The sequence below is a fragment of the Crinia signifera genome, chromosome 6 (genome assembly GCF_055691185.1).
Source record: "Crinia signifera chromosome 6, ASM5569118v1, whole genome shotgun sequence".
Lineage (NCBI taxonomy): Eukaryota > Metazoa > Chordata > Amphibia > Anura > Myobatrachidae > Crinia > Crinia signifera.
The window spans coordinates 237,527,507-237,542,841 of NC_139222.1; the positions used below are offsets into that span (position 1 = coordinate 237,527,507).

At 39.1% G+C, this 15,335-nt stretch overlaps 1 long non-coding RNA gene across 1 annotated transcript; it reads right to left on the minus strand.

Moving 5' to 3' along the window:
• Positions 1-9,848: 9,848 nt before the first annotated feature.
• On the minus strand, positions 9,849-14,555 carry LOC146007238 (uncharacterized). The gene is made up of 4 exons (XR_014444295.1): positions 14,335-14,555; positions 11,025-11,147; positions 10,578-10,623; positions 9,849-10,176 (listed from the first exon to the last, which is right to left on the minus strand). It is a non-coding gene; the product is annotated as an uncharacterized LOC146007238 (long non-coding RNA).
• Positions 14,556-15,335: the final 780 nt, after the last annotated feature.

A 15,335-nucleotide genomic window follows, 5' to 3' on the forward strand; every position in this document is an offset into this window, starting at 1 on the left:
CTTTAAAAGAAAATAAAAATCTAATTTCGGCAGGCATCCTGCACCTTCGATAAGCTTAGAGGCTATTACATGTTCCACCTGGTGTCTAACAGTGGACAGTACATGCTTCCCAAACAGGGGGGCAGATGTATTAAGCCTAGTGAAGAGATAAAGTAGAAGGAGATAACGCACCAGCCAATCAACTGTGTTTGAAAAATGGCAGCTGAATTATCTCCTTCCACTTTATCACCACTCTTTCTCCACCAAGCTTAATACATCTGCCCCAGTGATAGATAAATGTTTATGGTTTGTAACAGAAGCCAGTAGGACCAAGGTTCATGGCGGCTTATGGACTGTGTTACAATATGGGGCCACCCAGCTTACTTGCCTTTTATTTATCATTTCATGTTCATTTGTTTCTGAGTGCAGAACAACATACAACATCAAAGCGTTGTGGGATAAAACACTATTCATGAGTATGAAACCTGTAAATTTACTAGGATCTAGTGTCACTGGGCAGATAGCAAAGTTGAACACAAAGTGGCCGTAATATCCCATACAGATGATCGTCTGAATGCTGCTTTGTACATAACTAAGCAACCATCCTGACCTTATCCGTAAGCTCGGTTTCATAGCCAGCATAACTACTGTATAAGCGTGCACTTGAGGCAGCCTGAAAAGATTAATTAGAAAATAGGTGTTTTTACACATACACAAAACTGTGCATAGTGCACAACTCTAACACTCCCTTGTTAAACTTACCCCATGTGAGAACACTCCATCACCTTACATTTATGCCCACGTCAACCGCAACTGAAAATGCAAATGAGCTACCAGATGTTACATCATCCATAAAACGGATTTGCGCTAAACTTTGCGCCAGCCCTGAAGTGTGCACATTGTGACTGTTTAGTAAAGCTCTTTGCCTCTTCATTAACTTTTGTTTAAGTTGCTGTTATGATGCTCTTTGTAGTTTGAGAATTTGTTTTAAAATGTATTATTAATGATATTCAATAACATTTTAATCTCCATGCAAAGCATAGTCTAGTCCATCAACGGGCTCTTTTGTATGTACAGTATAAAACAAAAGCCAGATTCCTTACTTTAAACATTGGTCTTGTTTAGCCAGCAATTACTGCTCACAGCTAGGAGCCTAGTACATTTTTTTTTTATTTAATCCCTTTCTGCAAGTATAATCGCTGACACATTACTTACCGGTCTGAAGGATAAGCTGGTTGAAACAATGCAGATTTTCTCTCGCCTGCAAAACCTTTAATAAAGGCAATGCTTTAAAAACATTTAATTTACAAATGTGTTTAGTGTATGATTGGGTTTGATGTAATAATGATGGCTAGTAAATCATCATTTATTGTAGCCAAAATATAATACACCATGTGATCCAGACTGGTGTATTCAGATTATCCTGTTCACTATTATTCATGAGATTGCGGTGTATGAGTTTTCTAGAAATCAGCGTCTGGTTTCATTAATGTCCATCAAAGTGCTGTCACTCTTGTCTTGTAAGTTGATAGGCTCCGACAAAATGGCTGCCTTCCCTGTGCGTAAGTGACAGGTTTTCTTTAAAAATAAAACATTACAACAGAAGCTATAGGGAGCTAATATATATTTTTAGTCTGAAGTAATTCAAAGATGTAAATTGCATTGCGTATTTATTTTTTTAATAGCCTGGTTAAACATAAAAACCCCACAAAATTGTACTCAAGCTTAACAAACCTATAAAACTGCTCACATAAGATGTAATATATAAACGGCTTGATTATCTTTCTCAGTGGGCAAGCAAATTTAGCTGCGTGTGTAATATAAACTGCCATGAATTATTCTTTATTCAAATGAAAACAAATGTAAGCAATTCCATGTCACTGGCTAGACTTATATTCATAAACCAATCCTTTTGTTCTCTAATCATTTTGGGGACATATTTAAAAAAGGAAAACCATGAAGCACAGCACACTCAGGTACCATTCTATAGAAATACTTATGTGATATTATAGAAATGAATGAGTGTTTCATAGAGAATAAAGCAATTAAAGGCAGATTTAACAGTTATGGGTTTAACATGATATATTGTATTGGATTGCTGTGTAGTGTTTGTTCTGCAGGATGTCCAGGGAGACTCATGCACTCCGTTCCCTTCTGCAGTGAAGTGGGTGGAGCCATGATTATGATGCAATTGATTTGCATAAAAAAACTATTACTTTTCAGAAGTTTAATAGCGAAGTGCAGTGATTTGCCACAGCCAATTAAAATACTTCTTGTAGCCTAACATAATGTAACAAAATCTACTAGCACTTTATTGTCCTTTGCACAAGGTCTAAACCAGTGACCTGCGACCTGATATACTTCAAGGGCCATCTAACTTTCAGACAGGGCTATGTAACACAAATAGCATGCAATCATCTACTGACGTAATCCCACAGGTGGGTTAATGTATGATGGTCTCCAACGAGCCAAAACTTTTCTCTTCTATCATCTCATTATACATTTACAGAAACGGCAGAAATTGCAGTAATGTGAGAGATAACATGACCTCATATAAAGTATATAAACCACGGTCTGCATATTATCATTGTCCTTCATGATCAATATGGTCAATTCAGTTAAGCACAATTTCCCCCTGTATTGAATACTGCTCACATTTCTGATTCTCTCAGGATATAAAATATTGATTATTTGAGCAGTGAAAGAATAAAGGAGTCAAGCCAATTGTCCCAGAGACACATCGCGCAAAGCTACAACTGTGTCCTCATACATCTAGCCTCAATACCATGTAGCATAAGATGCCTAGCTAGCCATAAGGTCCTGTGCATCTCTGCTAACCCCAACAGCCAAATGTAATAGGGTGTGAGAATCCGAGTGAGAGATTTTGGGAGAGACGTTCCATTTTTTTTTTTAAAGCGGCAATCATTTACACTGGAAAAAGGAGGTGGATTTTGCCATGTAATTGATTGTCACTTTAAAAAAATGGGAACACTCTCCCAAAATCTCTCACTTTTTGATTCTCACACACTATTGCATTTGGTACATGGGTGTCTTTTTTTGTTTGGTTGAACAATGCATCATAGTCACAATACGATGAGACTAGGTTTCACAGAGAGACTGTGCTGATTAATATGCATATTGTGTGTGACTAAGGGGTCTATTTACTAAGCCTTCAATGCAGATAAAGTGGGCAAAGCTAAAGTATCAGCCAGCCAGCTCCTAACTGTCATTTTTCCAAACATGGCCTGTAACCTGTTAATTAAGAGCTGATTGGCTGGTACTTTATCTCCATCCAAGGATTTCTAAATAGACCCCTGGGTCTGTGTATTAAGCACAGCAGAACTTGGCAAGGAAAAAAAAAAAGCACCAGCATCGTATCACTTTGTATACAGGTTTAGAGACACAGTTGCAGTCTGCCACCATTGGGTCTCCCTGTGTCTTGTCTGAGATTCCTGGGGCCTGTTTGGCGCTATTGCAGCAATGATGGACAGGGCAGCCGAGAGGGGGGGGGGGGAATGGGTACTAATTACTCGGGCCCGGTGCTTGCCTCCTGGTCTGACCCCTCCCTTCCCCCTCCATACCTCCCGAGCAGCAACAGCAGCACACACTTCTACAGCATGTGCTGTGCTAACAGAAGGCTCAGCATGAGCGTCTCACTGACAGCGTGAGAGCTCATGCTGAGCCTGCACACAGCACATGCTGTAGGTGTGTGCTGCTGCTGAGTTTAGAGTTTTCTTTCACCCCCTCTAAACATTTGGGGGGGTGGCCTAAGCGAGGGAGGTGGCCAAACCCCAAAATTTTTACCGGGGCCTAGGCATTCCTCTCGGCTGCCCTGATGATGGATGAGAACACACCTGTACAATGGTAGATTGCACTTAATTGAATTAGTCCCTAAATATCCTATTCATTAGGAAAGAATTCTGTTCTGAGTATAGTCATTACATTAAAAGTCAAAGAAAGTTGATTTTGCCTTTTAAACTATTACCACTTTAAAGCTACAGACTATTACATAAGTGCCTTTGTGATTAGTAGCTCTGGTTTGCCTGTAATGTGTGGACTGGGAAAATGGTATCATAATTTATCATTCCTTATACAATTCCTAGAGTTCCATCTTAATTTCCTCTCTGCCCTTAATAATGGATTTGATCAGTTTATAACAAAGTGTCACCCAATTTACACCCAGTAGTGACCCTCATTACCAATCAACATCTGGTTGTGTCTGATCAGATGTCAGTCTACACTAGCACAAATTGTGGTCATATGACAACCATATTGTTACTCTGCGCAATCATTGCCCACCTCTCTAATCAGTTCATATATGGTTTAATCAGTAGTCAAAAGTATGGCTCTGCCCAGAGAGGTCTAGAAGCCCATCCCATTTCTGTATGTGTAGGATGTACCTTAATATATGCTGTATCTGGCTTGGTTAGACAGGTCTTTTATGGTCTTTGCGTAAAATACAGTCAAACTTCTTACCGTTCTCCATCTGACATGGGAAATGGTGTGACAACACAGGCTCAACCTGCAATAACCAAAAACAGTTGCATTTTCTGCAATCAAGATAAAGCATAACTCTGTACTGTCCCAAATTAATCAGGATCGTATCAATTCATGGACCTTATAAATGGTAATCGCTTATCCCCCCTCCCCCCCCCAGAAACCACAGCAGATACTGCTAAACATGTAGTCCAGTGAGACCAGTCATGTAATAACTTGCAGTTTTCCTTTAAACATTTCCAAAGACCTGTTATCAGCCTTTAGACTATTTTGTAGGTGTGCCTCTTAAAATAGTGTGATTTCTTTTCCTTTATCTGTTCTTCCGATTATTTTGCAGACATTGTACTCTGTGTTTCCACTTCATTTGCTCCGGTCTTGTTTGTCTATTGTCCTTTTTAAGTTAACAGTCAATCAGGAGGCAATGATGCTTGATAGAGAGGAACAGAGACAAAAATTGATGTTCTTTTTAACAGATAAGAAAAAGGAATATAAATGGAGTAAGACACTGTGTTCCCTGTTTGGGCTTGCATCTCAGGTGCTACAGAATACATACCAGTGAAGCATCATTACTTCCATCTATTATTAGGATACGGAACTGTGCTCATTAGTCTGTTTGCCCTAGCAAGATTGAGAGTCAAACAGTAAGAGTGAATTTGTAGGACGTTTTGCGCACATTGTACTTTGCTTATTTCAGTAAGGTGTAATGAGAATTTACTGTGCAGATTCAGTTGTAGCCACAATTGCTCATTTGGTCATACACAGCATCATATAACCTTAGCTGCCAGAAAAAGTTATCTGTAGGTTGATTCCCCTCTAAATTATATTTTTATATTATTGTCTTCTCACCCACCTACTTTACATGCCCATCGCATATACTTCACATCCTCTACACAGGATGAATAGGTAAACTGAATGCCAGCAAAACAAGTACTAACATGAGTAAAAAAATAGCAGTGATAGCTGGTGGTTTATAATAAATCTCTACATTTCTTTGTTGTTCATATTCAATACCATTTCTATCTGTACAATAAGGTTTTTGTGTTATGTTAAATAGAGCATGTTATGGGCTAAACCATTTCAAAAGTAATCAAATTGTGCATTTAAGTAAACCGCTTTCAAAAGTAGTTGTCTTATCTGGTGAAGGCAGCCATCTTGTGTCCTTAGCGGATGTATAGATGCCAGAAATGTTTCACCCATACCTAATATTTGAGAGGTGCCAATCAATGTACTTAAGAGCACAGTAGAGGTGCCATATAGGATTATTATGGGCAGTACCAGAATGGCTGGCTGCTCAACCTCCTTTCACTTCTCAGCCAACCTCCTGGGGCCTCAGCATACATTACAGTGTGTGGGATATTAACCGTGGGTCACCACTTCTCTGGAACCAGCCCTGCACCCTTCTCACCTCTCACTTCATATGTCCCCCCCCTCCTCCCATTTCATATGTTACTAGCATATTTGCCCTCATCTGCCCCTTTGTCCTTTCTCCACAAAGACAGAAAAGTCCTCTCTCTCAGGTAGATGGGGTGGCGGGTAAGTACTCACTTGTTGAGGATCAACATCCATCTCATCATGTGCTCTTCATCAATTTTCAACTTTCCTGAAGGTTGAAAATCTTTAACATTTGCATAATCATACTGGAAGCAACCTTATGTACACACAGGTCTGTGAAAGAAACAAATGTAATAAACCCCACACTTGCAATGATTTGATGTCGTCTTAGGTCCTAGCAAGTACGAGTACAAAATTGCCTTTGTGGAAAAGTCATTGCAGAACCTAGCAGGAAAATGTAGATATACTGTACAACTAATATATTCACATATCCAGCATTTATAAACACACAATCGCTGTTTTCTTGCAGCAAAAGAAGACTGGTTCTTTTATGTACTGTACATTACATATACAGTGTTTAGCATTTATCGTTAAACACTTGGATGTCACTTGCAGTATGCAATCATTACTTGCTGTAGTAAGTCAATTCCATTTTAAAATATTTATTGCCTCATCAATCAAAGTTGAAACAATGCATCTCTCATTATAAGGGAACGCTATAGTTCTAATCAGCCCTTGGTAGTTACAGACAGCAACACTTTATTCACTTTGAAATCATTATGTTACATTTTTAGAATGTTTCTGTGTAAATTATTGATTCCATCTGAAAGTGTTTTCAAAGCAAGCAGTAGATAGGCTTCTAACTGAACACAATTGCCACAAACCCCCACAGCATTATTTGTTTAAATAGTGCTTACAGGAATCTTGGATACATTTCAAAAAGACAGTAGAATTCTTGCTCAGCTAACAGCAGATTTAAAAGGAAAAAGGTTTTAAAAGGGGCTTTGTTTGAATTGTGCGAGTTCAAGAGGATTTATAACTGAATTGCACAAGTCTATTTGTGCAATTAAACCATTGTTGTTTGAAGTTAAAAAAAAAAAAAAAAACACTCTGAAGTCTAATTGGCAATACTCATAAATCTATGAAACATGTTCTCTTCCAAGAAATGTTGTAACACAAAATTCTGCGGCGTTAGTCATTCATTATGAGTTCTCAAGGTTGTTAGATAAAACATTCTTATAACCTCTGGCAAGATTGGGAACAGTTTGTGTTTAGTGAACTTAAATCACAAACAGGAGAGAACAGCTGATGCCCTCAAAAACACATACCCAGCTAAGAACTGGTCACACATCTAGCTAAAAATATATTTTGCAAAAGCAGACATTTTATCACAACAATATCAAGTTCCACTTTCAAGTAACCAAATGTATTTCAAACTAACTTATTAAGAAATAATGCATGACCTCTTTTAAACAAACTACCTTATATACTAATGATCATTACTCAGAAAATTATATACAGTATGTCAACTGTTTTTTGTTTACATTTGTACCTAGATTTAAAATATTCCCTTTTCTCATTTCAGTTTAAGCATTATTTTCAAGTGTTTTTCTTGCACATATTATATATGTTATATAGTCTTCACTTTTTTTGTATATTATGTTTGTTTTGTATGTGCATATTATACACTGATGCATGTTGTATTGTATATGTACATGTGTGTGTGCAGGCGCACAGAAAAAAAAATTAAATAGGTGTCTGTAGATGGGCTTATAGACACATTCATCATGGCCATCGGAAAGATTTGTGTGACTTAAATATATCTTTGGTTTGATCCAATATTCACGAGCATTCAACCTATCTATTTACTAGTAACCAATGATTTTACTGGTCCTGCATGATTGACCAATGTCTGTCAAGCATGACCAAATTTTAAGAGGTACTGGTTCTAATGAATTGACAGTCTGCATATCCATGCCTATGAGCTCAGTTAACACAATGGCTGTTAAATCAGTCATGGCACCAGGCCAGTTGTTCAAAATGGCAGATTGCTGTATTTAAAAAGTCATGTTTTGAAAAACTAACTTTAAATTCTGCTTCAAAACTCAACAGAAATTGTCCATTTTGACAAAATGTTGCTCCTTACATTTCTAGATGTGCAATGTCACCTATAATGCTTAACCTGGAACATTGAGATTGCACTGGTGTGTGCACATATCATAGTTAGTATGGCTTGGAATTAGTTATTATTCAATTTTACTTGCCATTTTGGCTTATGTCCTGTGAATTTTCAAAATTTTGACTTTCACAGGCCGGTTCCTAGTTTTATTTGCTACATGCACTTGCAAAATAAATTTTACTGTAAATGTAATGGATATTTTACTTGGACTTAAAAAAACTTCTGTTTCATATATTGCTGGCTGTGTATATTTTTTTAAATAGAAAACAAAACGTAATCTGCTGTAAATATTGTATCATTTTTGTGATCCAACTGATGTAGCTTAAATGCAATGTAAGGTGAATATTTGTATATAGTTTATTGGCCCAACATATAAAAGGGTCGATTTTAATTTTGAAAATAAAGGTTATTGAGTAACCTTCCGTGAGTCTACACTACCCATGCTAAAGAGCTGAGCCAACCGAGAACATTGAATTTTTGTATGTTTTCCAAATTATACCTACCCAATTGCTTTTGATACTGTATAATGTGCTGAGAAATTTCCCAATTACGCACCGCAGACAAAAAGATATTTTGTACTTTTTGATCCACTGTAATATTTAATAAAACATTGCTATGAACCAGTCTCTGGTGTTTGCTTTGTCCTTGTTTTGTTTAGTAAAAATGGATATCGAAAAATAAATTAATTTTGAGCACTTATTACTTAAATTAACATTTGAATGAATTATGAGGCTACCAATGATATTTTTTGTTATTAACGGTATAAAGGATTGGCCACACATGGATAAGACCCTTAAAAACCTGCACCCTGAAATGTGGCAAATAGGATTGCTTCCTTATATGTGTTTCCTACCCACTGTTAATTGAAGAAAGGATGGGTCTATTTACTAAAGGGGCCTACACACGTAGAGATTTGCAGAGCACTCCGAGGGATACTAGATCGCTCAGCAAGATCACTCAGCGCACAGCACAGCGATGTGTCAGTGATGTGTGCTGAGTGATCTGTCAGGACCAGCGTTCTCCAGTGAGAACACTGGCCCTGACCAATTTCATATCCAGCATGCTGGATATTAATTGCTGGGTGATAGGCTATGGACCCTACACACTGAGCAATGTAGGGGCATTTTCTAAGCCAGTGGTAGCCAACTCCAGATCTCAAGAGCTACCAACAGTTCACATTTTCCAGACAACCTAGCTGCTGCAAAGATGCACTCATTACTCACTAACACATTTTAAAAGATTCCAGGTGGAGCTAATTACCTCACTTGTGTTCTGTGAGGAGATCTGGAAAACATTAACTGTTGGTAGCTCTCGAGGACTGGAGTTGGCTACCCCAGTTCTAAGCGATCTAGTGAGATCGCTTAGAAAATGCCTCTAAATCTCTACATGTGCAGGCCTTGGATGGAAGTGGGATGAAGTACCAACCAATTCATAACTGTCATTTTTTTTAAACACAGCCTGTGACAAGGCAATTAAGAGTTGACTGGTCAGTACTTGCGCTCTCTCTACTTTATTTTATATCCATCCAAGGCTTAGTAAATAGACCTCTTTGTTTGGTCTTCCAGTGTATGACACAGCAAAAATGACTCAAGACAACCACACTTACAGAATAAAAATAATACAATTACACGGTACACAGGTTGGGTAGCGCCAACAGGAAAAAACAATGTTATATATGGGTGCCTCCCCACATGAGTCTTCCTCTGCTCACAGGAGGCAAGACCTTAATGTATACCCCCTCCCCACCCCAAAACACATACCTTTTGTTCTTTAACCAAGCAAAGTACTGTTCTGCTCCCAGCTGAATAGAAGCACTGTATACAGCTTAATTTATTAGGTATAGACAGATTGAGACCAAAGAAACTTGTATGCAAATGCCAGCTATACAGAGGAACAGCTTCAGGTAATTGAGCAGGGCATGAGGATGGAATACATTTTCACTACATATGGCATAAAGGGGGTAATGCAATAGAGGATAACCACAATCCATTGATGCCTGTCTTACTGATGGTAGAAGCTAACACCTGAACAAGGAGGACGATGTAGTCATGGAAACTTTGTAAATCTGGTAAGATGATCGAGAAAGCCAACACACTCCATGAGTTTAGGAAATTGAGGATGATATTTTTCATTTTTGCCAACTGGTCATGTAATCTTGGGTGTTTGTATTCAAGGCTTTTACGGGCTATCTGCAAAACACCAAAATGATTGTATATACGCTAGACAATAAAAGTGGCTGAGAACCAGATTATTGGCAAATTGGTAAAATTATTGTATAGTATGTAAATAGATGAACTCTTTGAGTTCCAAGGTCGCTGTGAGTGATCCTAAAATATCCTCTAAATATGCCAGCGCCGCTCACAGCAACTGTTCTTTAAGTATAAATAAATAAAAATACAGCCAAGTCAACTAATAGAAGTTTAGTTAAATATTGCGCCCCAAAACAAGAACAGTCGCTCTGAGCGGAGCTGGCATTTTTAATGGATATTTTGAGGCTCCCTCACAACAACTTGGCACTCATAGGGTAAGATAAAAGTTAAATGGAACATTTAATCAATGTTGCAAATGACAAGAAATGTTTGAGTCCAACCTCGTTTGTATCTTCCTTCCTTCTGCAGTCATTGGATGCCTTGTGGCTAAAAATGAAATAAGAAAAAGTGCATGTAGTTAAACAAAAACATTATTCACTGATTAAATGGATGCAGTACAGATAATTCATCAATGCATGCTGGATTCTCTGTCTGTCAATACCCAGTCAGCACAATGGTTTTGGTGCCAGTTATATATGATGTTGCTATGCAAATGTTAATAAAAGAAATACGTAGGAAAGGACAATTTAAAATGTAACTACATTAGAAATACTAACTATTTAACTACATAATAAATTGGAAATAAACTGAGCCAAATATGCGAAAAAATAAAGGAATTTAGAGCTAAATTATTGGCACAACCCAAACTTTGTTCAAATGGAAAACTGGATCATATATTTTTTTTTATGATAAAGGTCTAGGAAGTAAAAATAGTATACTACCATTACCTTTCACTTCAGTCTCTCCTTCCTCATTTGATGAAATACTCCAAAAGGATTCTGAACACAAGGAAAATTGAGGATGCATTTGTAAAGCTCTCTGCATGATAAGATGTTGGCTGGACTTAGCAGCTTTAAGGAAAAGGATTGAAAGTGACAATCAAATACAGATTTTCACTCATTGAACAAGATAAATTGTTATTTAAGACCTATCCGCCAACACACGTTACTAAAAACAGAAGTGAACAAAGCCATTGTTCATAATTTATTGAAATAATTTTGTAAAAGAAGTGATCCATTAGACAGAAAATACATTTGATTAATCTAGAAAAGGGGTCCTCAAACTATTTTGCTCTGGGACCCCATTAGACAATAAAAATAATGACAGGACCCCAGCAAGTTACTGCAGAAGTCCTCACATCACATGTGTCGTCAGCAGACAGCACATACATGGCAGCATTGTGGAGGAACAAAATAATTTATTTATTTATTTATTAACAGTTTCTTATATAGCGCACACATATTCCGCAGCGCTTTACAGAGAATATTTGAACATTCACATCAGTCCCTGCCCCAGTGGAAATTACAATCTATATTCCCTATCACATGTACACGCGCACACAGATATTTTACTGTTAATTTTGTTGGGAGCCAATTAACCTACCAGCATATTTTTGGATTGTGGGAGGAAGCTGGAGTAAACCCACGCAAGTACGGGGAGAATATACAAACTCCGCACAGTTAGAGCCATGGTGGGAACCGAACCCATGACCTCAGTGCTGTGAGGCAGTAATGCTAACCATTACACCAATAATGGGAGGAGTCTAAAATAACAGACAATTCAACAGATCTATTAGACTCCTTGAATCACTGACTGAGATTAGAAAAGTCATAAACCTGATTGTCAGTAACATGGAGTCTCGACCCCATGCTGAGAAGGTCAGGACCCATTTTGGGGTCAGGACCCACAGTTTGAGAACCACTGATACGGGTATTTTTAAATTCCTTTCTAAAGCTGGATAAACACTGTCCATTCAATTAAACAGCTGATATATCGCTGGTCCGTTGGCCAGTGTGTACCAATGACATGTCTGTTACCTATGTTGCTCACAGACATATTTTGCGTTGGTTGTGTGGCAAATCCAATAAATCTAAATATATATTGTGTAACATGTGGTGTGCACGGGTGATACACCAACTTGCCTGTACACTCGCTGCACAAGTTGGGGTGATTGGCAGCGCAACTGGGCAGTGCATGTATGCAGAACTGCTCTGTCAGTCTCTTTATTGGTTACCTGTATTCTACCGTATTCAATACAAAATACTTTTATATAAAATACTTTTATATAAAATACTTTTACTTACACACAATGCAACAAACCAAACTACATTAACTTATCTGCTTTTATCTCGAAATATCTTTCTACTCGATCTACTTCGCTCTTCACAAGATCTATGTCTCATCCACATGCATTGCCAGCTCCTATTCACAATTGCAGGACTTCCTTCGGGTTGCACCCACTCTGTGGAATGCTCTCTCACGCACAATAAGACTCTCCTCCAGTCTCCAAGTGTTCCCTGAAAAGTCACCTCAGGCAAGTTGATCAGATTCTAAATCCGTCCACATTAACTTCATACACCTTTCCCTTCCATCCATCCATCCCAAATTAGGGCATCTGGTTGGCTGCCCAACGAACATCCATTCACAGGGTAGCATGCAGGGCCGAAAAACAACCATTCACAGGGTAGCATGCAGGGTTGGCAACTCACAAATATAAGTCAGTCTGGGCTGACGTAGATTTGGGCATCCGAGAACATGGTGGGCGGCTGACGTCCTGTGATGCCCAGCATTTTCCTGGGTGCACCCAACCTTTTCAGGGTACTCCCAAGAAATGCAGGGCAATCGCATCCAAACACCCCCCTGTGCGAGCACCATGCCGACTATGCAAGTCAGCAAAGCCCCCCCCCTCGCACAAAAGCCCTGCACATGCGCATATTAGAATATGCACATTTACAGAGCTTAATCATTGGTCACCTGTGCAAACACATCAGGGACCGAATCAATGAGAATGACCCCCTTACTGTACAGCACAAACTTGCTCACTTATTTGCTCTTTTATTTTCCTCCTGAACCCTGGCTTACTTTGCTGGGTCAGTATATTTTTCAAGCACACCAACAACCTTTTCAATCTGGTGTACTATTATGTAATATAGAATACTTATCCTTGTGCATCATTGCCTATTCCCTATATATTGTAAACTTGTGAGCAGGGTCCTCCTACTGTTTCACTGTCTACCCAACCTACCCAGTTTGTTTTATCCCTATTTATAATTGTAAAGCACAACGGAACCTGCTGTGCTGTAGAATGGTGTGTACACACGGTCAGATGTGCCTTAAGATGCGATCCACGATCCGATTAGATCGGATCGCAAGGCACATCCAATTTGCATACAATTCTGACTATATAGTGCAGATCTGCACTATATAGTCAAGGCAGACAAGACTTTCTGCCTTGCAATACAAGAACGCCCATCTGCAAAACCCTTGCGATCTGCATCCGATTCCGATCCAATGTTGACTAAATCTTTAACATCAGAAGGCAAATTGAACCGTGTGTACACACAATGAGAAACTGTTGTTGTTAATAATAATAATAATAATAATAAACACAATGCCCAATTCATCTACAGCAGTGGTCTCCAAACTTTTTTTGGACGTGAGCTACTCGAGACAAAATAAACCGCCTGAAGAGCTACTAAAATGTAAAAAAAAGTAATCTACCTAATAATCAAAAAATGCCCATTACACATTATGCCACACACTGCAATGCCCCATACACATTATGCCACATACCGCAATGCCCCAGGCACAATATGCCACACACTGCAATGTGCCGCATAAATACCTTTCAACACTGGAGGGAAAGGAGAATGGACACGCGCCCGAAATTGGGGGGGCATGACCTACTATCGTGGTACTCAAGCAAGGCCACATCCCCTTTTTTTTCCGCTATGAGGGCATGGCCAGTGCTCTGAGAGCTGCTGGCCATGCCCCCAGCCTCTTAGAATAGACACTTTGCACCCCTCCATCATCTCTCCGTTCCCCCAGTCACCCTTGCATGTGTCTGTCCCCCCCTTACTCCTTCACCTTTCTGTACCTCCTGTACCTTTTTGTACCCCTGCACCTCTTCATCCCCTGTCACCCCTGCACCTCTCCATCCCCTTAACCCCTGTACCTCTCCATCCCCCTCACCAACCTTGCACCTTTCATTATCTAAAAACATAAAGAGCTCCTCAAAATGTATTCAACTTTGCTAACCTTCTGGCGTGCAGCAGGCATCAGGTACCTGGGTGGACAGAGGCCTGCAGGCAATCAATCAGCTGGGCTTCGGGGCAGCAGACACTGGTTGTCAATGTGGCCTGAGAAATGATAGACAGATGTCAGACGCTAGAGGTGAAATATGACCTCTAGCATTTGTCTCTCAGGGTAAGGCTGCGGAGGGATGGGCAGGCACCGCTGGATGGAGAGAGGGAGGGATGGACGTGCGGGCGGCTGGGCAGCCTCAGAGTGGTCGAGCCACCAGTAGCTCTCGAGCAATGGGTTGGGGAACGCTGATCTACAGCTATATCTTTAGGTGTGTACCCAACTTTAGATTACACATGGATTACTGTACAGTATTGTGATATCTAATAACTAGTAAGCCCAATTGAAGCAAATGCTTTAAAAGCTAGTCTGTTACCTTGTGATTTCCTCTGTGTTTGTGCATGTGTAAGAGAGAAAGAGATGTCAGTGTTTCGGAGACACACAATCAGACACTAGACTAATATATAGATGATTGTGTTGTCACTGATCACTAGACAATTTAAACTAAATTGTTGTGAATACTGGGTAAGGTCACATAATGGCCAACTGCCTGTGTCCCAGGGACACCTATAGAGCTGTGATGCAATAAAGATTAATTAGAATCCATATTTAAAAATCCAAAACACATGATTTTTCAACATCAACTTGAAGCAAAACCAGATACAATACATTAGCTACTTAAGCAACCCAGAGTATTCAATACTCACACAATTGCAAATACTTTTTTTTAGTGGTGTTACTACCTGAATTAGGCATTTGTCAGAAGCTGGTACCAATATGTTTACAATAAAGTAGATAAAATTATATCTAACACTGTACAGTAAGTACTATGAACCTTTTAGTGCCAAAAAAATACTGGAAGCTTTTTTGGGTCTGTAACTGACTAACTACTTAAAAATAAATATGCAGGACGGTATATGTAATTTGCATTACTATAATGTGAGAACTAGGCCATT